Genomic DNA, 11,738 nt, shown 5'->3' with positions numbered 1-11,738 from the left:
TACTCTGGTTTGTGTCTTTTCTTTGTTGTTGTTGTTAGTTGCGAAGTTGTGTCCGACCCATCGCGACCTCATGGACAACGTTCCTCCAAGCCTTCCTGTCCTCTACCATCTTCTGGAGCCCATTTAAGCTCACTCCTCCTGCTTCAGTGACTCCATCCAGCCACCTCATTCTCTGTCGTCCCCTTCTCTTGCCCTCAAACTTTCCCAGCATTAGGCTCTTCTCCAGTGAGTTCTTCCTTCTCATTAGGTGGCCAAAGGATTTGAGTTTTAGCTTCAGGATCTGGCCTTCTAAAGAGCAGTCAGGGTTGATCTCCTCTAGGACTGACCGGTTTAATTGCCTTGCAGTCCAAGGGACTCGCAGGCGTCTTCTCCAGCACCATAGTTCAAAGGCCTCAATTCTTTGGCGCTTAGCCTTTCTTATGGTCCATGTTTCTTTTCTACTCCGCGTAAATGGAGACCGGCTGGGATCTGACTGTAAACACCATTCCCGTTGACAAAGGCCCAGAATTTTTCAGTCATTCCTGGAAATTACATACATATAAGCATGTTAATGAAGGGATGCGGTGGCTGAGTGGGTTAGGACGCTGAGCTTGTCAATCAGAAGGTTGGCAGTTTGGCGGGTCGAATCCCGAGTGCCGCGTAACAGAGTGAGCGCCTGTTACTCGTCCCAGCTTCTGCCAACCTAGCAGTTCGAAAGCACGTAAAAATGCAAATAGAAAAATAGGGACCACTACGGTAGGAAGGGCACAGCGTTCCGTGCGCCTTTGTCGTCTACGTCATGCCGGCCACATGACCACGGAGATGTCCTTGGACAAGCGCTGGCTCTTCGGCTTTGAAACGGAGATGAGCACCGGCCCCTAGAGTCGGAAACGACTAGCACGCTTGTGTGGGGGAACCTTTACCTTTTTTAAGCATGTTAAATTTAAATTCATTGACAAAGAGTTAAAGGGAGACTACTGCAGCTATTTCGATCTACTTAGCTCTCATCAGCTAGCCATACCCTTCTGAAATGTGAAACCCAGGGCCACTTGCCTCTTAGGCAGCTGTATTAACCTCTTATTAACCTCTAGGAATCACAGAAGGGTGTGGCTAGCTGATGAGAGCTAAGTCGCTCAAAATGGCTACACTAGTCTCCCTTGTAATTCTTTGTCGGTAAATTTAAATTTAACACACAAATAGTCTGTCGCAGAAGCGATTGCCTGTAAGGGCTCCTACATTGGGGCTGAAAGGCGGAAGCAGTACGCTCCCAATATTTGGGGCAGACCAGGTTGCCCTGATAGACCGGTCTCGCCGGAAAACGCTTACATATAAGGATTATTTAAAATGAAGAATGCCTTTTTATTTTTCCTGCTGGACAGCAGCAACTTGAGATCCGCCAAAGAAAGTGATACAGATCTGGATGTTTTTATTCCATGTTTATTTTTTTGAAGGAACTTACACGGCTACCCTCTGACTTGAGGTGACTTACACGGAAAGGAATTCAAAATGAAAGCAGTAGTGGATTAAAACGTGTTTCCCTCTCCTGGTGTGGAGATCATTCCAATGGATAAAGGAGAATATTTGATAGATTGGGGTTGAAATGAGAGCTGCCTGGTGCTCTCCGAGCTGGGTGGTTTTCTTGTTTTCATGACCCAACTAGGTAACATCAAAGGAGAAGGAGTCAACCTATTCTCCAAAGCACCTGAAGGCAGGAGAAGAAGCAACGGATGGAAACTTGCCTAGAACTAAGGAAAAATTTCATGACAGAACAATTAACCAGTGGAACAACCTGCCTCCAGAACTGGTGAATGCTCCAACACTGGAAGTTTTTAAGAGACTGGACAGCTATTTGTCTGAAATGGTATAGGGTTTCCTGCCTGAGCACGGGGGGTTGGACTAGAAGACCTCCAAGGTACCTTCCAACTGTTATTCTATTCTATTCTATTCTAGGTAAGGTAAAGGTTCCCCCGCACATGCGTGCTAGTCGTTTCCGACTCTAGGGGCTCATCTCCGTTTCAAAGCCGAAGAGCCAGCGCTTGTCCGAGGATGTCTCTGTGGTCATGTGGCTGGCATGACTAGACGCCAGAGGCGCACGGAACGCTGTTACCTTCCCACCGTAGTGGTCCCTATTTTTCTACTTGCATTTTTTACATGCTTTCGAACTGCTAGGTTGGCAGAAGCTGGGACGAGTAACAGGCGCTCACTCTGTTATGCGGCACTCGGGATTCGACCCGCCAAACTGCCGACCTTCTGATCGACAAACTCAGCGTCCTAACCCACTGAGCCACTGCGTCCCTTACATTCTATTCTATTCTATTCTATTCTAAATAATCACAGAAAACAATCATCAGAAAAACACCGTCACCATTCACTTTGAAATTATTTAATGTATGATACTGCAACAAAATTTATGCAATACATAATTTAGCCTTCAATGAAGGTGTAAAGTATATCTAATAGGGTAGTCGTGGAAAGATAAATTTCCAATGCATTAAAAGATGGTTGTATCATTTCAAATCTCCTGGGCAAACCAAAAGGAAGGCCAGCCCATTTAGGATGAAACGTTCTTCGTTTCTTCGTTTTTCTTTCCTCCGCTCTCGCCGAAGCTTTTACTCCAGGCTGTTATCTGACCGGTTACATTTTGCACTGCTTTTTCGCCAGTGTCTTGTGCTGTTTTGCAGGTGTCATCAATAACTTAAAAAAAGAAAGAAATTGCAAGATGGTTAACTAACTTTAGGTCTCTAGTGTGCAAATTTGCCTCCCTGGGAATACAGCAAAATTGAAATTTCTTGAAGTCTGTCAAAAATTATCTGAAGTCTCTTCGGCGTGTAGATGCCCAGAGCCTTTTCCTTCATATTATAATCTGAGCCCAAACAATGTAATCTTAGCCGCTTCTGATAATTCTTAAGCTTCAAATGTGATCCCAATTCAGTTAACAAATCATGATACTTATCAAGAGATACCATCCCATTTCTTAGCAGAAAACTCCCACACGACAGAATTTGGCATTTCACCAGTATAACTCTGATCTGTTCAAAATGAGTTTTAAAAAAGTCCTAAATAATTAAAACGTTGAGCAGACCAAACCAATTTGTCCATTGTTCAATTTTTCTACCTTTTGAAAATATATGACACCTAAGGTAAAGGTAAAGGTTCCCCCGCACATGCGTGCTAGTCGTTTCCGACTCTAGGGGCCGGTGCTCATCTCCGTTTCAAAGCCGAAGAGCCAGCGCTTGTCCGAGGACGTCTCCATGGTCATGTGGCCGGCATGACTAGACGACAAAGGTGCACGGAACGCTGTTACCTTCCCACCGGAGTGGTCCCTATTTTTCTACTTGCATTTTTACGTGCTTTCGAACTGCTAGGTGGGCAGAAGCTGGGACGAGTAACAGGCGCTCACTCTGTTACACGGCACTCGGGATTCGAACTGCCAAACTGCCGAACTTCTGATCAATAAGCTCAGAGTCCTAACCCACTGAGCCACCGCGTCCCTTTCCTATGACACCTATCATCGCTTAATTTTATTATCTATGATTTCTCAAGTTATTTCAACCTTGAATTCTACTTTCTCCTCAAGTAATCTTCCATTGCCTCTGAGTGCTGATGGTTTCTAGGATAATTTACAAACCTGAGGCTCCTTCCCGCCTACCCCCAAGAGAAATAAAAATGGAAGATCACCATTAATCAAGATCGCTCCTGGTGACCCTGTCATTATAACTAAGTCGCACCGATGCAGACCTGATTTTCTATTTCTCTTAACCAAACCTGAATCTGCTTAGCTTTTTGAGATCAACCAAGATCAACTGATGGGAGCATAGTATAAAAATCTGCATAAGAAAGTGCATTTGATTTTTTTTTTTTTGAAATCATCGACTCTGGACTTCAAGGACGGAATTTCTTGAGGAGTTTTCTGTTCTTTGGTGTAGTAGGCTAACTGAAGACAAGTTTCTTAAAGCAAGATCAAAGCTGACTTCTCTAGCTAGAAGTCTGTTGAGAAGGCAAACTGCTCCAAATTGGGGGTGAGGGGAGGGAATGCACCATTTTCTTTTATTACAAGAGTGAAGGTGCTGCTCTTAAGTTAATAAAAACTATCTTCCATACCTTTCTGGCCAGTTTCTGTCGCCTGATCCACAGCATGCTGCACAGCCTGTCCTGCTGAATTAACTGCAGTCGTAAACAATAGCACAAATTATTATCACGGCAATCATACACCAGTTGCCTAAAACAATTAAAAATTACATTTTAAAATAACAATAGTCAAACTGACCTGTATAGGAAGAACAACTCTATCTAGAAAGGCCTATTTAGCATTTTTTAAAAAAAACTCTTAGTAATAGGAATAAATTATTTGGCTCCTTCCGTTATGTATTCAAGATGGACAGTGATTAATACGTTACTTACATGAAAGGGTATAGGTCTATGCATACGTTGTATATAGTATGTTTAAATGTGTTATGTATGTGTACACTTTGAGAGGAAACAACTAAATTTCATTTTTAAAGTGTGCCATTGTGCCCACAGTAAAAATGACAATAAATGTCTATCTATCTATCTATCTATCTATCTATCTATCTATCTATCTATCTATCTATCTATCTATCTATCTATCATCTATCCATCCATCCATCCATCCATCCATCCATCCATCCATCCTACCTATCTCTCTATCTATCTCTCTATCTATCTCTCTATCTCTCTATCTATCTATCTATCTCTCTATCTATCTATCTATCACCTATCCATCCATCCATCCATCCATCCATCCATCCTACCTATCTCTCTCTCTCTCTCTCTCTCTCTCTCTCTCTCTCTCTCTCTCTCTCTCTCTCTCTCACCTATCCATCCATCCATCCATCCATCCATCCATCCATCCTACGAATCTGTCTCTCTCTCTATCTAATTATCTATCTATCTATCTATCTATCTATCTATCTATCTATCTATCTATCATCTATCTATCTATCTATGCATCCTATCTCTCTGGAGGTCAAAATAATCCATCAGGGTTTATTAAGGGCTCACCCCAAGCCTCTAGAGATCATTTCCAGTCAATTCAGGCTCATCGAGGTATCCTGGTTTGAATAGTAGCTTCCAAGGATTTTTTTTTTTGGAATCCAACTTTTTGGCTATTTTTTTGACCACCTCAATCCTCTAGAGGTCATTTCAGGTCAACTCAAGCTTCTGGAGCTTTTTTCACGAGGCAAGTGGACTTTCTTGTTTTTCTTGAAGACATTTCGCTTCTCATCCAAGAAGCTTCTCCAGCTGTGACTGGGTGGTGGAGCATGGCGCCAGTCAGAGCTGAAGAAGCTTCTTGGATGAGAAGCGAAATGTCTTCAAGAAAAACAAGAAAGTCCACTTGCCTCGTGAAAAAAGCTCCAGAAGCTTGAGTTGACCTGAAATGACCTCTAGAGGATTGAGGTGGTCAAAAAAATAGCCAAAAAGTTGGATTCCAAAAAAAAAATCCTTGGAAGCTACTATTCAAACCAGGATACCTCGATGAGCCTGAATTGACTGGAAATGATCTCTAGAGGCTTGTTTCTCATCCAAGAAGCTTCTCCAGCTGTGACTGGGTGGTGGAGCATGGTGCCAGTCAGAGCTGAAGAAGCTTCTTGGATGAGAAACAAAACCTCTTCAGAAAAAAAAACAAGGAAGTTCAGTTGCCTCGTGAAAAAAGCACCTTTGGGACAAACCGTGACCTGGATGACTGAGAATCTCCATAGACATCAGGCTTCTGCGGCAATCCTGGTCTGAACACCAGCTTCCAAGGGTATTTGGGTTCAACCTCTAGGGCCCTTTGGTGGCCCACTTAGGCTTCCTCCAGGGTCATTTGGGGATCAACTCAAGTAGCTGTCGGTGCTCAGCTCTCTTCGTTGGAAAGGACAAGTGATGGTGTGCTGAATACTGATTGTAGCAAGAGAGTGCATTGCAAAGGATCTCTGAGTTTAACAGTTTAAGAGTACCATATTATATTTATTTTTATTTATTTTATTTTAATCCCATTTATATCCCGCCCTTCTCCGAAGACTCAGGGCGGCTTACAATCGAAAGCACAAATCAAAGTGCTTAGCGATAGCCTTCATTCTATGTATATGCCTGCTTATTAGGGCTTTTGCCCCCCCCCAAGCGTCATTATTTCAAAGTCAGCTTATTGCCCCCAACCATCTGGGTCCTCATTTTACCTACCTGGGAAGGATGGAAGGCTGAGTCAACCTTGAGCCTGGTGGGACTCGAACCTGCACTAATTGCAGGCAGCTGGTGTTACTTAAGGAGGCATTCGCCCACTGCTCCACCAAGCCTATAGTTGGGCCATGCTTCACAGTGGAGCATGCATCATGTGCAGTTTGAACTGATGAGTTTCAGAGAGCACCAAAGACCCCTCAGTTCAACCCCGAGCTACAAATATTCCATTGTGTTTCTCACTGCCTACCAAACCAAAACTATTTGGTTGTTCAAGACTGCTTTTCTCCATCCTTCATCAATCACCCTTGTCTGAGTAACAAAATTAATTCTGATTTTTGGAACTTCAAAATAAGGGAGAAACCACTTGGTTATGTCAATGGAGATGTATGGAGTTCTTGCTGTTCCAGTCTTCTCCTTAGAAGCTGCTGTTGTGTCTATTTGTCTCCTTTGTCAAAATATGGTGTTCTAGAAAGATGTGAAGCCCAACAATCTTTTTTCCTGGTCCTTTGGAAGAGATGGTGAAAAGGGAACAGCTAGATGGTGGTGATAGTTCAATGCCTGTTTGGTCATTTCTTCTCTTTCTATGCTTGTGTGGTTGTGTTTTTATGACTTTTATGTCTTTTGATGTTTTGCATGGAGTCGCATGAACTGGGTAGCACAAGCAATAGACTTACATACCTGTCAGAATCCATTTATATCACATTTCATAATTGTATAGGTAGAACAATGTGCTTATTCTGGGGATTCTGCCATCTCTCCAAGGGGGGGGGGAGAGGATGGTTACTTAAAGTGATTTTCAAACAACAGGGAATGTTTTAACTGGGGGAGGGAGGGGGACAGACAGGTCTGGATTGCATCTTCATTTACAACTGAAAAGGAAAGCAATAACCATAAAACCAAAGAGAGTTCCCTTTCCCAACTGATGAGAGCCTGACCAAATGGATGAGGGGAGGGGCTGAAATGGGAATGCTTTATATAGGATTGAAATGTAACTTTGTTAGATTCCGTCTTGTATTGCCACAATCGATTCCATCCTAGTAAACATTTTCCTTTTGGACTAAACTTGCATCCAAGAGTTCTTATTTCCTAAGATGTGGATTGAGGTGGGTCCTGACAATACCACAGCCCTTTTTACAGAGTCACCCAACAATTTGGGTCCTCATTTTACCCACCTCAGAAGGATGGTCAACCTTGAGCCAGTCAGAATCAAACTGCTGAAGCGAGAATTGAGTTAGCCTGCAGTATCCTAACCACCGCCCCACCACGGCTCTTCTGGCATAAAAATGTCATTAATTTAAAAAAAAAATGGATCAGGAAACTAGATATAGCAAACTGAGAAATCACAGATTTCCCCCACACACCGCATAGCTTGGCAGAAACTCTCCCCCCAAAAAAGGGGGGGGGGTTAGGTGAACAGAAGCTACAGACTCAGAATGAACTCTGAAGCAGAAGAAAAATAATAATAATAAAAACCTATCAGAAAGCTGGGTTTTAAGAAACGGTGGACTCCTAGCGCCAAAATCTATGTTTATGAGGGCTGATCCTGTCTTCAGTCTTAGCTGAACTCTGGGAAAGTTGCATTATTCAGTGAAAGTAAAAAAAAACAACAACCAAGGAATCCGAGACCACCTTTTAAGCTTATGCCTTATACTGTAGTAAGATTTATTAGTTTTAAAAGGTGCTACTTAATTCTTTCTGATTTTTGTCTCTCAGCTGTAAAATTTGCCGCTTTGGGAATTCTGCAAGTCACCTTGATTTCTGGTCGGCCGGTAAATGTATATAATTATTACTCTTTGGGAAAGTTTAAAATAACATCTTGTGACTTGACAGGGCTTGAGTGGAAAGCTACAGAATGTCATATGTGAGTGTGTGTCTTTCAACTTTCTGAACCGCACCTTTTTTTAAAAAAAAACGTTAGTCAAAGGCAATATGGTGCCTGAGGGTGACACAGTTCTGGGAGAAGGAAGATGAAAACCTGAATATTCTCAGTTTATTTCTAAACAACAAGAAATTATTTGTCCAAACGCATCTCCGCTTTCTGTTCAATCCGTATGTTTCTGCTCTGAGTTTTACTTATGAAATCAACAGGGCACCCTCGGTAGGCATACGAGTTTTTAAACTCGTAGAGTTTTTAAACTCCCCCTCCCCTCTAAATTTTCATATAAAAGGCCAGGCCTATAAAACGATTCTCTGCGACAATCGCAACAGAGAGATATCGTGGAATGGAGAAGATGGATCGAATACATTCAGAATAAATATGGGACTAAAAAGTTTCATTTAGCATTTGAATAAGTATTGGTTTTATATGATGTATATTATTAGTTATTTGTTGTTTGTTAGTAATATAGTTATGTTTAAGGGGGGGTTAAAGTGCGATAGAATTTAATGTTTTATTTTAGCTCATTAGCATATTTTAGCTTAAGTTTGTAAACTTTATACCCTGTATTCAGCTTTGGGAAGTGGGGGGGGGGGGTAAGGGGAGGGTAAGGAGGAGGGGAGGGGGAGGGAGTGAGTTTTTCTTTTTAAAAATGTACTGTAAAACTTTTCAATAAAAAAAATATATGATTCCCTGCCAAGCCCGTATTTTTTTTTTCTACTCCTTTTCACTCTCTCCATCTCGAGACGCCAGAAGGAGGAATAAACTTAGGGCATCATGGTGAAGAACAAAAGATCCCAAGGACAGAGGAAGGAAGGAAGGAAAGAAGGAAGGAAGGAAGGAAGGAAGGAAGGAAGGAAGGAAGGAAGGAAGGAAGGAAGGAAAGAAGGAAGGAAGGAAGGAAGGAAGGAAGGAAGGAAGGAAAGAAGGAAGAAAGGAAGGAAGGAAGGAAGGAAGGAAAGAAGGAAGGAAGGAAGGAAAGAAGGAAGGAAGGAAGGAAGGAAGGAAGGAAGGAAGGAAGACGAGAGAGAGAGAGAGAGAGGAAGGCTCCATGTTTTGAATCCAGCTGTATGGAAAAATCAGCAGGGAAAAAATATAAGCTACCTATTTAAATTAAATTAAATTAAATTAAATTAAATTAAATTAAATTAAATTAAATTAAACTGTCCGGCAAGCATTTCACATTATCTGGCATTATCTGACTCTCTCCAGAGATGCAGACAAGGAAAAGTTTCCCAGCTCTATTGCACATTCCTTTGATTGGACATATCAGGGACTTTTGGCGTGGGGTGAGCAAGTGTTCCCCTACTCATCCCTTTCTCCAAGCCAACCTATTTTTTGCAACCTGGAAATAAACATTTTTCTCTCTCCCATAACACCAACTTGCACACTCCAACTTAGGGACAGACACTGGCCAAAAAACAAACAAACCCCAAAACAAACAAAAAAACAGATAGTCTTCCTTGACCTCAAGTCCTACTAACTTGACACATTGATTTTTCTTGGCCGTGCTACACGAGGTTGGCCGCTATCTTCTTCTGGGAGGTTGTTTTTTTTTTTTTGGTCACTTTCCCAATCTGGCCTGCAACTCTCAACTCTTTGGGGGCCTCCCATCCTGTTGAAACCATTCTTCAGCTCAGCCAAAGCCAGCTAGATGTGGACACCAACACCATGTTGAGGTTAGGGATGGTTTTCTCCATCCAGAAAGGCTAGAGATGAGCCCAGGGCATTGAAAAGATTCCAAAACGAGAAGAGGAAAACCATTAGGGTATTTACCTGCATCCTGTGCAGCGCTGCCTATCTTGCATGTGTCGTCTAAAGGATTGAATTTAAACATCTTTTTCTGCCGGTTGGGTGATGTCTTACTGTCTGCTCAGAAGTAGATTCTCAGTTCCCAAACGGAGCCCAGCCAGTCCTGTTGCTCTCAGCTTTCAAATCCGTTGGGGGTTTATATAACAGAGAACTCCCCCCCCTCGAGGGCACGCAGAGAAGGTCTCGCCAAACCCTGTTTGGTAACTAGTTTCCAGCTTCAAAAGCAAAGCAGGGATGTTTGAAATTACAGTGTTCTTCCCTTCTGGAGGAAGAGGGTGTGGTTAGGCTTAAAAGCACAAAAGAGAGAGAAGGGAGAGATCAAATGTTGTTTTCCACAGCTGCCAAAGGAAAATGGTTCTTATCTGGAGCGTTGGCCAGGTAGACGAATTTCCTGGCTCTTGAAAAAACATTTCCGTTGGGAAGTTTATGACTTGGGGACTCTACGGCTACAATAAAAATAATTGGGGAAAAAAAAACACAATGCAATGGAGGGAACGTATGGGATTAGGAGAGAGACTCACAGCTGCCAGGAACTGGGATCTGCTCAGCCGGGCAAAGATTCAACTCCAAATCAAATTTGCAGTCTTGTGATTCCATGAAACGCTAGCCGGTGGGTGGGAACGATCTGGAAGCGGGAGGAAAGTGGAAGGACCACAGATCAAACCTTTGACAAAAATCTGAAAGGGCAACTTTGAATCTGGTAGGTGGTGAATTACACAGCTTAAAACCTCACGTCCTAGGGAACCTTATGGATTGGTTACCAATTGGTTACCAATGTTCTTTTTGGCAAGTCTCACATATGATCCTAGAATCACCAGTTTTGCTACTGCAGATGTGGAAACCAAGTTAGTCTTTCCTTGCAGACTCTGTCCTTCGTATGCCTTCTGACATTGTTGACGAGAAGATGCAAAGGTTGGAAGGAGGGAGCAAATAAAAGAAGGAAGGATCTTGTTCAGAGAAGTCTATAATTTAGATATTATTTCTGGGTTTTAAGTATGAGGCGGTAACCTGGGAATGGCTTCAATGGGGTTGTTTCTGGGTCTTCTTGATGGGATCGTTGCCTGATGGGTCCAACGTTGCGTGAGAAGCTTTGATTGAAAACACAAACCGATTGCAATAAAATAAAATAAAAAAACAAAACAAAACCATTCCCAATTTGGGCAAATGGTGCGAACCAGCTCCCCAAATTCCATAACCGGCACAGCCATTGCTGAGAATTGTGGTGTTTGAAGTCCACATCTCTGAAAGGTGAGCAGGTAGGAGAACCATCAATGAGAAGATAAGATTGCTAGAAGGTTTGGGATGGTTTCCTCCAGTTTTCACTTTGTTGCAAAATATGCCTCTCTTTCACAAAAAAACAGTGTTTTTGTTCACAGCGTGCAAAGGCGCTCTCTGTGTGTGTGTATCAAATGGCAGTTTGGCAGGTCGAATCCCGAGTGCTGCGTAACGGAGTTGAGCGCCTGTTACTCGTCCCAGCTTCTGCCAACCTAGCAGTTCGAAAGCACGTCAAAATGCAAGTAGAAAAATAGGGACCACTGCGGTGGGAAGGTAACAGCGTTCCGTGCGCCTTTGGCGTCTAGTCATGCCGGCCACATGACCACGGAGACGTCCTCGGACAAGCTTTGGCTTTGAAACGGAGATGAGCACCGGGTCCTAGAGTCGGAAACGACTAGCATGCACATATATATATAAAACCGCTTTCCCCTCTGCAAATTGCTATCTTACCTCTTGTTTACGGGGCTGATGTCATGAAATTGGCAGCTTGGATCCTGCTGCTTCCGTCATCTGAAACTTTAAATAACCATGCAGCAGTAAAGGAGACTATTTGTAACTCAGGCTTGAAATGAAGAGTCCTTGGTGCTCTCTGAGCTTGGTTGTTTTCTTGCAGATG

At 42.8% G+C, this 11,738-nt stretch overlaps 1 long non-coding RNA gene across 1 annotated transcript; it reads right to left on the bottom strand.

Annotated features, from left to right (window-relative positions):
* Positions 1-2,508: 2,508 nt before the first annotated feature.
* Positions 2,509-10,249, bottom strand: LOC310640930. Its single transcript, XR_014492622.1, has 3 exons — positions 9,812-10,249; positions 4,081-4,143; positions 2,509-2,673 (listed from the first exon to the last, which is right to left on the bottom strand). It is a non-coding gene; the product is annotated as an uncharacterized lncRNA (long non-coding RNA).
* Positions 10,250-11,738: the final 1,489 nt, after the last annotated feature.

Source organism: Vipera ursinii, assembly GCF_947247035.1.
Source record: "Vipera ursinii genome assembly, chromosome: 5".
NCBI classification, from domain to species: domain Eukaryota; kingdom Metazoa; phylum Chordata; class Lepidosauria; order Squamata; family Viperidae; genus Vipera; species Vipera ursinii.
This window is presented reverse-complemented; position numbering and strand designations above follow the sequence as displayed.